Below are 12,037 nucleotides of genomic sequence, written 5' to 3'. Positions count from 1 at the left end.
TGTGGGTACCCTGACTGGCTAGATGTGTCCCGAGGAGTGGGTTCAGAACCCCAATAAGCAGAAAGATCTCCACTCCCCCCTTCCCCTCCCTCCCCAAAAAAGAACTAGCAACATTTGTACTCACTGAAGTCTTGCTTAAAGTCAGATGTATGAAAAGATCCCCTCTCTCCACTGCTCCCTCCCACTACACACATGGGCATGGGAAAACTAATGTTAATACATCTTCTAAGCCCTCAATGGTGCAGTCACTCAAAAAAAAAAATCAGCTGTCACATGCATTTAAACTTGAGAATAAGGAGTTCCCTTTTTTTGTTTTGTTAGAAGCAGTGGTCCAGACAGCAGGTAATAAAGGGGCCTCCATGCCTGGCTGTACACACAAGCTTTAGACAAGCCCCCCCCCCCCTCCCCCTCTCTCTCCTCGTCCCTGTTACAAGTTACCGAGATGGGGCGGGGAGGGGCTGTCCCGGCCACAGAAGGAGGAGAAGGAGGAGGAGCTGCAGTTGTCCCAAACCTTACAGTCTGAAGTGCACAGGAAGAGAGAGAGACCTCCTTGTCACCCCGCACAGAAACATCAGCCTGCTCTGCGCCTGCCATGGGGAGCTCGCCCGGATGCCCGCAAAAAAAGTCCAGTTTGGGACCGCAAAAGCTACTTTACAAGTCAAATCCTGCTTTCTAAAGTGGAGCATTAAGCACGGCTCAGCAAGTCATCCTGCGCGATGCTTCCTGTCCTAGAGCTCAGAAAGGGTCCAGGTAATTATAGCACTTTATTTGTTGAGTTCCTCCGTTTACAGTTTTAGAATCCTGCCGGGACGGTGGAGTAGAAAGGGGGTTACGAAAACTGAAAGGTTTACGTGATCTGCAGTCGTGCTCTGGAGAAATGCTGGTAGACTTGCTGTTTAAACGGAATACTATGCTTCTGCAGTTCCCCCCCTAAGTTGGAATTTGTCTGCGGTGCTGTTAATATTGATTCAGTCGATTTCCTCCAATAAGACTCTGGTTCTCTAATAAGTGATTCCTTTTTTTGGAGGGGGGGGGGGGGGGGGGGTTATTGCCCTAAGACACACAGAGCATAAAGATCAGTTATAGAGAGTCAAATAGCACAGCTCAGGGTTTTTTTTTTGGGGGGGGGGGGGGGGAGGGTGTTTAAATTTAGGATGCTTTAAGCAAGTGTCCCTAACATTTTGAAGGCTTGTTCTAAGACCGCAGTTTTGAAGTGCCACATGTGTGAGAACATCTGGAATTAGAAATGATCTAAGCCTGAGACTTAAATGGTACAAATTCTCCAAAGTGCTGCTTCAAATTTGCCTTGACTCCATTCAAAAGTTGTCTTTTAAACGATGAAAAGGAAAATCCGAAAAAAGCCATGCTAGGAAGCAGGGAATCACCCTATTAAAGAAGGTGAATGCAAAAAAAAAAAAAAAAAAAAAGTTTAGCACCTCAACTACAATGTTTGACTTCTCTAAAGACAGAGCAACCCTACAGGAAAATCAGAGAATAGGGTAAAAGTCAGGGCTAATTATAGAAAATGTCCATAGGCATGAATCAATTTCTGTTGCTCTTTGACAGTTGTACTAGCAATCACCATAAAGGTATTCTGGCTGCTTTTCTTAAGAGAACCAAGATTTTCCAAATACGGCGGCGCAGTTCTTACCCACTAATGTTCCCCATGGAGAAGCTTTCAGTGCATAAACCCATTGTGTTCAACTAGTTAAATAATTTGCCATGTTTAAATGACAAAGAAGCCAACATTTCTCCAACCCAGTGGGTGCATGATTGTCTTTAAGAGAGTCCACTCATGCTTACTATTACTACTACTACTATTTAGCATTTCTATAGCGCTACAAGGCGTACACAGTGCTGGACAAACATAGAAGAAAGACAGTCCCTGCTCAAAGAGCTTACAACAGTGGCGTAGCCAGAAGACAATTTTTGGGTGGGCCAATGGGTTGGATGGGTGGGCACTACAACCCCCCCCCCCCCACACACACACACACACACACAGGCGTCTGTCCAGCACATTTAAAGTTATCGGCGCTGCCTCCACTCACCTTCTCCCACCCCACCGTGGCGCTGCCTCCTCTCCTGCACTTCATGGTCTCCGTCTCCCACCCCCCGCGGCAGCGCTCTATGGGCGCAAAGACGTCCTACTCCAGGACCTTCCCTCTGCCGCGTGCAATCCGCCCTGCGTAAACAGGAAGTTAAATCAATGCGGCAAAGGGGGCCCGGCACCACAGTCTCTGGTCTCACCCACCCGCCCTCGGCTCCGTCGACCGTCCGCCATCAGGCCGAGCACCCTGCATTCAAATCACAGCACCTCACTTCCGTGTGAATGTGCAACAGCCGCAGATCGCCTCCCTTCGGGCCTTCCCTCCCTGTGTCTCGCCCTTGCGGAAGTTACATCAGATGAGGGCGGGACACAGGGAGGGAAGGCCCGAAGGGAGGCGATCTGCCACTGCTGCGCTTTCACACGGAGGTGAGGCGCTGTGATTTGAATACAGGGGACCCGGCCCGGTGGTGGACGGAGGGGGGCTGTCGACAGGGCCGGGGGTGGGCGGGTGGAGACTGGGGACTACGGTGTGGTGACCTCGGGGGGGGGGGGCGGTGACCTCTTAGGGGGGCAGCAGAGGGGGCGGGACCCCGGGGCGGCCTTGCCCCAGGCCTGGCCCAGTCTCTCAGCAGCCCTGACAGTGCCTATGTAAAAATTCCAAACAAGATGCTTTTTTTAGGCATAATTCGTAATATAGCCACCCATGTGTATTTATATAATAGACTCTCACAGCTATCCCTGTTAGGGTGCAAATGATCATGAACAAATGTACACCTGCTGTAAACAAATGTGTATTTAATAAAATATGTACATCATAACTCACCAGCTCCACCCGGAATGCATATGCATACTGCACATTTAAGTACATAAGATCTGGTCAGCATATATACATACATGCTTGGTTTAGAGGCACGTGTCCATTCATGCAATTTTTTAGTATTGCAGAAAATGATCCCTGTACATGTCTGTCTAAGACTGGGGTTCCCAACCCGGTCCTTGGGACACAACTAAAAAGTCAGGTTTTCAGGATACCCACAATGAATATTCATGAGATAGATTTGCATATAAGGGAGGCAGTGCATGCAAATTTATCCCATGCATATGGGATATGGGTGCTGAGGACTAGGTTGAGAACCCCTGGTCTAAGGAAATGGAGGGAAGGGAATTGGACTTTAAACATGAAACAAGGTTACTTCAACCCTTAGAGAAAATGAAATACAGAAGTCACTGGAAAATGAGAGATGTTTCTGTATGTGCACCCATACATTTTGATGTTGACATATACTTATGTGTAAGTACAATATGTAATTAGATCTGTGACATGATTTTAGCTGCTCTGTGTTTGTTTGTGCATCAACCCCAAAATGGAAAAAAAATGTTTTTCTTAAGACAAGGAACCTCCCTGTGTCTAACCTCATATCACTACACTCTATTGCATTGGGGGTTTATGAATAATCTGAAGCATATGTTAGGAATTCCTCCTGCCTGTGGTCGCCTGGCTTTTATTTTATGCCTTACAAGCAAGAGTCTTTTCCCTAGGAGATGTTTCTATGTGCATATTTTATTTCATGCTACCCTAGATTTTGGTTATGTTGTAAGCTTTTGCAAGTTGAAAATTCTATGCTTCTAAATGTAGACATTTAGAAATATTCCCATATTATATGGATGTCAAAACAGTTAAGACCAGCAAATGTAAAAAGAAAAGTAAAAACTATTATTTGGAAGTCCATCACATCCACTTCCTGGTTCTTGTAGTCTTTCTTAAATAGACACATTGTACTTTTGTCACTGTTTCCTTCAAGATCAAACATTTATGGTGATTTACTGAATTTCTTCACCAGAATGCATGTGTGGTACAGATGAGCTCTCATGGTTTTAGTAGTTTCACCTTTTTTTCTGCATATATTTCTGGATTCAATTATTCACTGGATTGCACAGATGTATTACGTTTTCTGATTGAAGGCATAAGGTTAAGAACTCAGGCTTGTGTAGAAAGTTTTCATGTTGAACTCATTGGGCTGAATTTGACGAGGAAAGTTTATACAAAACATCTGTATTTTACTATAATGATCAGATCATCTTCAGATACTGGCAACTGACATTTAGTCTACCAGTTACTTTATAATGAGAAACACATGAAATGTTCATGGGGTTATTGATGTACGGTGATTGAAATACAGGACTCTCATTTGAAAGGTTTTCAAATCAAGGTTTACATTTGGAAATGTTAGTAGAGCACTCGGAAAGCACTCGCATTTACCTGAGCATTTAGAGAGTCCTGAGAGCCGTCTAGGAGACAGTAAGAAGCAAAATGAGAAGAACAGTGAATTATTTACTGCAAAACAACTAATGTAAAATAGAGATGTGAAAGTGCATAGCTTTCCATATTCATCACTAATGTGAATAGGTCACAAACTTTATCATTTTCAATTCCTGGTATATGAGTTAATGGAATGCCACAAATGCCAGAAAACTTCTTGCTGGTTTTTCAGTGGAAAAAAAAACAAGCTGCAACAGTTGCCTCAAGTTACTCATTTATTGTTCAATAACCCTAGAATTTCTAAAGCCAAACAGGCAGATATGATTTTAAACCTGAACACGCTTTGTAAAGCAAATAAGTGTGGGAAATGGACAAGACCCAAGCCCAGTTTTAGCCCAGTGTTTGAACATTTGTCTTCTTCACTTTTGAATGCAGAGGGGCCTTTTTACAAAGGTGTGCTGAAAAATGGCCTGCGGTAGTGTAGACGTGTGTTTTTGGAGCGCGCAGAATCATTTTTCAGCGCACCTGTAAAAAATACCTTTAAAATTTTTTTTACCAAAAATGGGTGTGCGGCAAAATGAAAATTGCCGTGCGTCCATTTTGGGTCTGAGATCTTACTGCCAGCCATTGACTTAGCGGTAAGGTTTCACGCGGTAACCGGGTGGTAATGACCTATGCTCGTCATATGCCACTTGACGCACATAGCTGACGCGCGTCAGAAATTTAAAAATATTTTTAGGACTCGCGTAACGGATGCACCCCAAAATTGAAATTACCGCAAGGGCCACGTGGTAACCAGATGTAACTCCAATTTGGTGAGCATCGGGCGCGCATAGGCACCTAAGCGGCTTAGTAAAAGGACCCCAGAGACCTCTCATTCCTCGTATAAAACTGTTTTGTGATAAGGATGCAGTTGCTGAACACTTGCTCAGCAGAGAATTGAATTGGAGTTAGCAGGACATGCAATGATGGCATGGTTGTCTGCTAGGGATCAGCTGTATAATTTTGTAGAGTTTAGGACTGTGGACCTCTGCCCACAATCATTCGGACCCTCAGATTTTATATTGAGTTCCCACCTAGGCAAGTCTATCAGATGACAATGTAATGCATTACATTCAAGAACTGATCACTTAGATGCAACAGTGGATAACTTTTCAAACAGTATGGGACCTATTTTGGAATACCTGCCCCAAAGAGCGAGAAGTAGAATAATGAAAATAGGTGAAAGTGAATGTTATTAACTTGGATATGCTGGAAATTTGGCAATAGAGTTTGTCATAGATTTAAAGTGTGATGCTATGACTCTCTATACTTCGGTAGTTGGGGGGGGGGGTTGATTGGGGGGGGGCAGGATGTAGGGGAAATGAGGGGGTGGGTAGTGGGAAAGTTGTTAATGCTACTTATGGTATTTTGTAGTTACATAGAAACAGAGAAAATGATGGCAGATGAAGTCCACATGGTCTATCAAGTCTGTCCATCCATATCATCTACTATCTTTTCCTGTCCCTAGAAGATCTTATGTGCTTGTCTCTCGTGCTTTGTTTAATTCAGATACAGTCTTCATCTCCAACACCTCTACCAGGACGTTGTTCCAAGCATCTACCACCCTTTCCGTAAAGAAGTATTTCCTTACATTACTTCTGGGTCTATCCCCTTTTAACCTCATCTTATGGTCTCTCTTTCCAGAGTTTCCTTTAAGTTGAAAGAGACTTGCCATTTATGCCACAGAGTTGACGGATAGAAGGAAAAACTATGAGCCGGCTCAACGGTTTGATTTTTTTTTTTTTGCCTTTAAATATTATTATACAAGCAAGATACTTGACAAGAAAAGCATAACTCAGATAAAGCTATACATCAAAGTAATCATATATACAAGGCTATAATATATACTACTTAATCCACAAATAAAGGAGAGAACCATTCAATGACCCTTGAAGCTCAGGGTGTTAATTTTAAAGGAAATAATAATAAGCACGGCTCAACTGTTGTAATGTTTTCAATTGTTGTATCTTGCAATTGGCTGATCAATAAGCAGATTTAAACATAAACATGATCACTCTTTCTTTTTTTTTTTGTCCTAATGTATGGCCTCATGTTTTTCCATTAGTTTCATCAAGGCTTACAATCTTAAAAATTGATGTAATAACACTGGGCCACCTCAAGTCTCATGATAAAAAGTAGTAGTAGTAGTAATTTATGGGAATTTTGTGTCCTAATGAAGAAGTCTCCATTGGTACTAGAAAAGCCCAGACTAAAGACAAAGCACAAAATACACTCTGGTTGATATTAAAAATGAGACTGACCAGTTAAATCATTTGTTTGAGGCTATCCACTAATTTTCAGCAGCACTTAACCAGTTATCACTGCTGAAAATTAACAGCCCCTAAGTATCGGCTAATTTGGGGACATTCCTGGAGCAGAGTAAGCACCTAACTGGTTAAGTGCCGATATTCAGCACTTAACAACCCAGGATAATCGTATAAATGGGACCACATAAAACCCATAGGTATTCTTTTTCTAAAGCTTAGCTCGAGTTATCTGCAGCAGGGCCCATAGGAATAAAATGAGCCCTGCTGCAGATAACTCGAGCTAAGCTTCAGTAAAAGATACCCATAGCCACTTAAGTTCTGAATATTGACAACTGAATACGCATTAGCCATCTCCACATAAACTGGATTTTCAGTGCTGAAGTCTGGACATGGCCCAACATTGAATATCCAGGAATAATACCAGCAACAGTCAGCAAAACACTCACCACCACCACCACCGGCTGAATGTTGACCCCACTGTGTTAAAAAAAAAAAACTATACAAAGTTTGCTTTCTGCATAATTCTGTCAAAACTTGACCAATTTCAATAAAATTTGGGATATATCATCCTGAAAAAGGAGTGATCGTTTTTATGTCCAGGCTTCAGTAGTGAATATCAGTGTAGACTGGGGAATGGATGAAATCAAATCAATTCTTGTATACCGCTAATATCCCCTTTCTAGGGTTCAGTGCAGTTTACATTCTGGGAGAGACAAAAACAGATAGCGTTAGAGTGTATGCAGGAAACAAAAGAACATTATAGCATCGTCTTGTAGATGATTTGAGGAAACAAAGGTAGTAGTGGATTGTTATAAAACAGTCTTTGGGAAGAGAAAGGTTTTTAGCCTCTTCCAGAAGCTGAAGTAGCTATTATCTGATCTAATGGCAGTGGGTAAAGAGTTCCATAATGTAACTCAAAGCACAGGAAATAGAAAGCCAAAGTTATTCTGATATCGAATTTCCATATGAAAGCATCAGTTGTTCTTTCAGTCTGTTAGACAGGACCAATAGGTGCCTATTTATACCTTATTTTATACACAAACATTTTTATCCCTCACTCACTATTGAAAACTATATTACTATAGTTCTATATTCATGTACACTTAAATAATTTAAATGGGAGGAAAAAAGCCTCAACAGGCTCCCTGCAAATAGTGCTGTTCAGCAGAAATGGAGGTCTTACTGTCAGCATGGGCTGAAAAAACCTCCCTTAGTGCAGACACTTAATTTTTTCAAAATATTTTTTTTACTTTACTTAAACGTGCTATGACATCTTCTGCAACTGTTCCATGGCCAATTGTGGCCAAGGTTTCGATATACTGCATCAGGGTCCGTGGAGCATATGCGGAACTCCAAACAAATGGCTGTTTGCTGTTATGCTCCACAGACCCTGATACAGTTCCACGCAGGGGCGTCGCTGCTATGGGGCCACGGGGGCCAGGGCCCCCGTAGATTTGGCCCTGGACCCCCCTACCGTCGACCCCCCCCCCCGCCCGCTCACCTGCCCACTCACTCGCCGTCGCCTACCTGGGCTGGTGCGGACCCCATCCCCCGCCAGCCGAAGTCTTCTTCCTTCCTTTCAGGTTTCTGAGTCTGACGTCCTGCACGTAACGTGCAAGATGTCAGACTCAGAAACCTGAAAGGAAGGAAGAAGACTTCGGCTGGCGGGGGGATGGGGTCCCCGCCAGCCCAGGTAGGCGACGGCAAGCAAACGAGCGAGCTGGGGGTCGAGAGGGTCGGCGGCAGTGGGGGTGGGTGTCGGCGATGATGGCAGCAGCGGCAGGGGGTGTCGGCGATGATGGCGGCGGCAGCGAGGGGGTGGCGGCGGCGCCGTGGGGGGCCAAAATGTGCCCCCTCACCTCGGCTCTGGCCCCCCCTACCGCTGAAGGTCAGATACGCCCCTTCCACGTTGGATTTTGTTTGTTTTCTTTTTTACTCCAATGCCCTGACCCCCCCATGCCCTTCCTATGGTCATGCCTCCTTTGGAGTTGCATACTATGGGCCCTTTTACTAAGCTGCGGCAAAAGGGGGCCTGCACTGGCATCAGCATGTGTTTTTCACAGGCATCGAGACCCCCTTTTACCACAGCAGGTAAAAGGGAAGTCTCTCTTTCCTGCAGGAAATAGCCGTGTGGCAAGTAAAGCACTTGCTGCACGGCCATTTTGGGAATCCCTTATCGCCACCCATTGAGGTGGCAGTAGGGGCTCCCACGCTAACTCAGCGGTAACCGGGCAGTGCATAGCACTGCCCGATTACTGCTGGGTACACTCCAGATATGAAGGCACGCTAGGGGTGGAAAGTACCACCGGGGCTGCTGCAGTAGCCTGGTGGTACTTCCTGTTTAGCTTACCGCTGCTTAGTAAAAGGGACCCTATGAAATTTAGGTGTGTATGTAATAGAATAGAGCATAGGACAGATCCATGCATAACTCCTAATAAAAACATAGAAACATGACGGCAGATAAAGGCCAAATGGACCATCCAGTCTGCCCATCCTCTAAAACCCCTAACTCTTCCTTTTCCTAAGCGATCCCACGTGCTCATCCCGTGCCTTCTTAAATTCTGACGAAGTCCTCGACTCCACAACCACCACTGGGAGTCCATTTCACGTTTCCACCACACTTTCTGTAAAATAATACTAATTACTGCCAATTACATAAGTACATAAGTATTGCCATACTGGGAAAGACCAAAGGTCCATCAAGCCCAGCATCCTGTTTCCAACAGTGGCCAATCCAGGTCACAAATACCTGGCAAGATCCCCAAAAAGTACAAAACATTCTATACTGCTTATCCCAGAAATAGTGGATTTTCCCCAAGTCCATTTAATAATGGTCTATGGACTTTTCCTTTAGGAAGCCACCCAAACCTTTTTTAAACTCCGCTAAGCTAACCGCCTTTACCACATTCTCTGGCAATGAATTCCAGAGTTTAATTACAGGTTGAGTGAAGAAACATTTTCCCTGATTTGTTTTAAATTTACTACATTGTAGCTTCATCGCATGCCCCCTAGTCCTAGTATTTTTGGAAAGCATAAACAGACGCTTCACATCTACCCGTTCAACTCCACTCATTATTTTATAGACCTCTATCATATCGCCCCTCAGCCGCCTTTTCTCCAAGCTGAAGAGCCCTAGCCGCTTAAGCCTTTCCTCATAGGGAAGTTGTCCCATCCCCTTTCTCATTTTCGTCGCCCTTCTCTGCACCTTTTCTAATTCCACTATATGTTTTTTGAGATGCGGCAACCAGAATTGAACACAATATTCGAGGTACAGTCGCACCATGGAGCGATACAAAGACATTATAACATCTTCATTTTTGTTTTCCATTTCTTTCCTAATAATACCTAACATTCTATTTGCTTTCTTAGCTGCAGCAGCACACTGAGCAGAAGGTTTCAATGTATTATTAACGACGACACCTAGCTCCCTTTCTTGGTCCGTGACTCCTAACGTGGAACCTTGCATGACGTAGCTACAGTGGGGGAAATAAGTATTTGATCCCTTGCTGATTTTGTAAGTTTGCCCACTGACAAAGACATGAGCAGCCCATAATTGAAGGGTAGGTTATTGGTAACAGTGAGAGATAGCACATCACAAATTAAATCCGGAAAATCACATTGTGGAAAGTATATGAATTTATTTGCATTCTGCAGAGGGAAATAAGTATTTGATCCCCCACCAACCAGTAAGAGATCTGGCCCCTACAGACCAGGTAGATGCTCCAAATCAACTCGTTACCTGCATGACAGACAGCTGTCGGCAATGGTCACCTGTATGAAAGACACCTGTCCACAGACTCAGTGAATCAGTCAGACTCTAACCTCTACAAAATGGCCAAGAGCAAGGAGCTGTCTAAGGATGTCAGGGACAAGATCATACACCTGCACAAGGCTGGAATGGGCTACAAAACCATCAGTAAGACGCTGGGCGAGAAGGAGACAACTGTTGGTGCCATAGTAAGAAAATGGAAGAAGTACAAAATGACTGTCAATCGACAAAGATCTGGGGCTCCACGCAAAATCTCACCTCGTGGGGTATCCTTGATCATGAGGAAGGTTAGAAATCAGCCTACAACTACAAGGGGGGAACTTGTCAATGATCTCAAGGCAGCTGGGACCACTGTCACCACGAAAACCATTGGTAACACATTACGACATAACGGATTGCAATCCTGCAGTGCCCGCAAGGTCCCCCTGCTCCGGAAGGCACATGTGACGGCCCGTCTGAAGTTTGCCAGTGAACACCTGGATGATGCCGAGAGTGATTGGGAGAAGGTGCTGTGGTCAGATGAGACAAAAATTGAGCTCTTTGGCATGAACTCAACTCGCCGTGTTTGGAGGAAGAGAAATGCTGCCTATGACCCAAAGAACACCGTCCCCACTGTCAAGCATGGAGGTGGAAATGTTATGTTTTGGGGGTGTTTCTCTGCTAAGGGCACAGGACTACTTCACCGCATCAATGGGAGAATGGATGGGGCCATGTACCGTACAATTCTGAGTGACAACCTCCTTCCCTCCGCCAGGGCCTTAAAAATGGGTCGTGGCTGGGTCTTCCAGCACGACAATGACCCAAAACATACAGCCAAGGCAACAAAGGAGTGGCTCAGGAAGAAGCACATTAGGGTCATGGAGTGGCCTAGCCAGTCACCAGACCTTAATCCCATTGAAAACTTATGGAGGGAGCTGAAGCTGCGAGTTGCCAAGCGACAGCCCAGAACTCTTAATGATTTAGAGATGATCTGCAAAGAGGAGTGGACCAAAATTCCTCCTGACATGTGTGCAAACCTCATCATCAACTACAGAAGACGTCTGACCGCTGTGCTTGCCAACAAGGGTTTTGCCACCAAGTATTAGGTCTTGTTTGCCAGAGGGATTAAATACTTATTTCCCTCTGCAGAATGCAAATAAATTCATATACTTTCCACAATGTGATTTTCCGGATTTAATTTGTGATGTGCTATCTCTCACTGTTACCAATAACCTACCCTTCAATTATGGGCTGCTCATGTCTTTGTCAGTGGGCAAACTTACAAAATCAGCAAGGGATCAAATACTTATTTCCCCCACTGTATAATTCAAGTTACTCTTTCCCACATGCATACTTTGCACTTGCTCACATTAAACGTCATCTGCCATTTAGACACCCAGTCTCCCAGTCTCGTAAAGTTGTCTTGTAATTTTTCACAATCCTCCCGCGATCTAACAACTTTGAATAACTTTGAGTCATCAGCAAATTTAATTACCTCACTGGTTACTCCCATCTCTAGGTCATTTATAAATATGTTAAAAAGCAGCGGTCCCAGCACAGACCCCTGGGGAACCCCACTAACTACCCTTCTCCATTGAGAATACTGACCATTTAACCCTACTCTCTGTTTTCTATCTTTTAACCAGTTTTTAATCCACAATAGAACACTACCT

At 44.3% G+C, this 12,037-nt stretch overlaps 1 protein-coding gene across 1 annotated transcript in view; it reads left to right on the top strand.

Annotated features, from left to right (window-relative positions):
• Positions 1 to 551: 551 nt before the first annotated feature.
• The window catches only part of S1PR3 (sphingosine-1-phosphate receptor 3), a 52,801-nt gene continuing 41,315 nt past the window's right edge, over positions 552 to 12,037 (top strand). The window contains exon 1 of the mRNA XM_030192334.1: positions 552 to 750. The gene's annotated coding sequence lies outside the window, so the exon portion shown is untranslated. The remainder of the gene's footprint in view (positions 751 to 12,037) is intronic.

Source organism: Microcaecilia unicolor, chromosome 2 (assembly GCF_901765095.1).
Source record: "Microcaecilia unicolor chromosome 2, aMicUni1.1, whole genome shotgun sequence".
NCBI lineage: Eukaryota > Metazoa > Chordata > Amphibia > Gymnophiona > Siphonopidae > Microcaecilia > Microcaecilia unicolor.
Note: the sequence above shows the minus strand (reverse complement) of the source record. Positions and strands in the feature narration are given on the sequence as shown.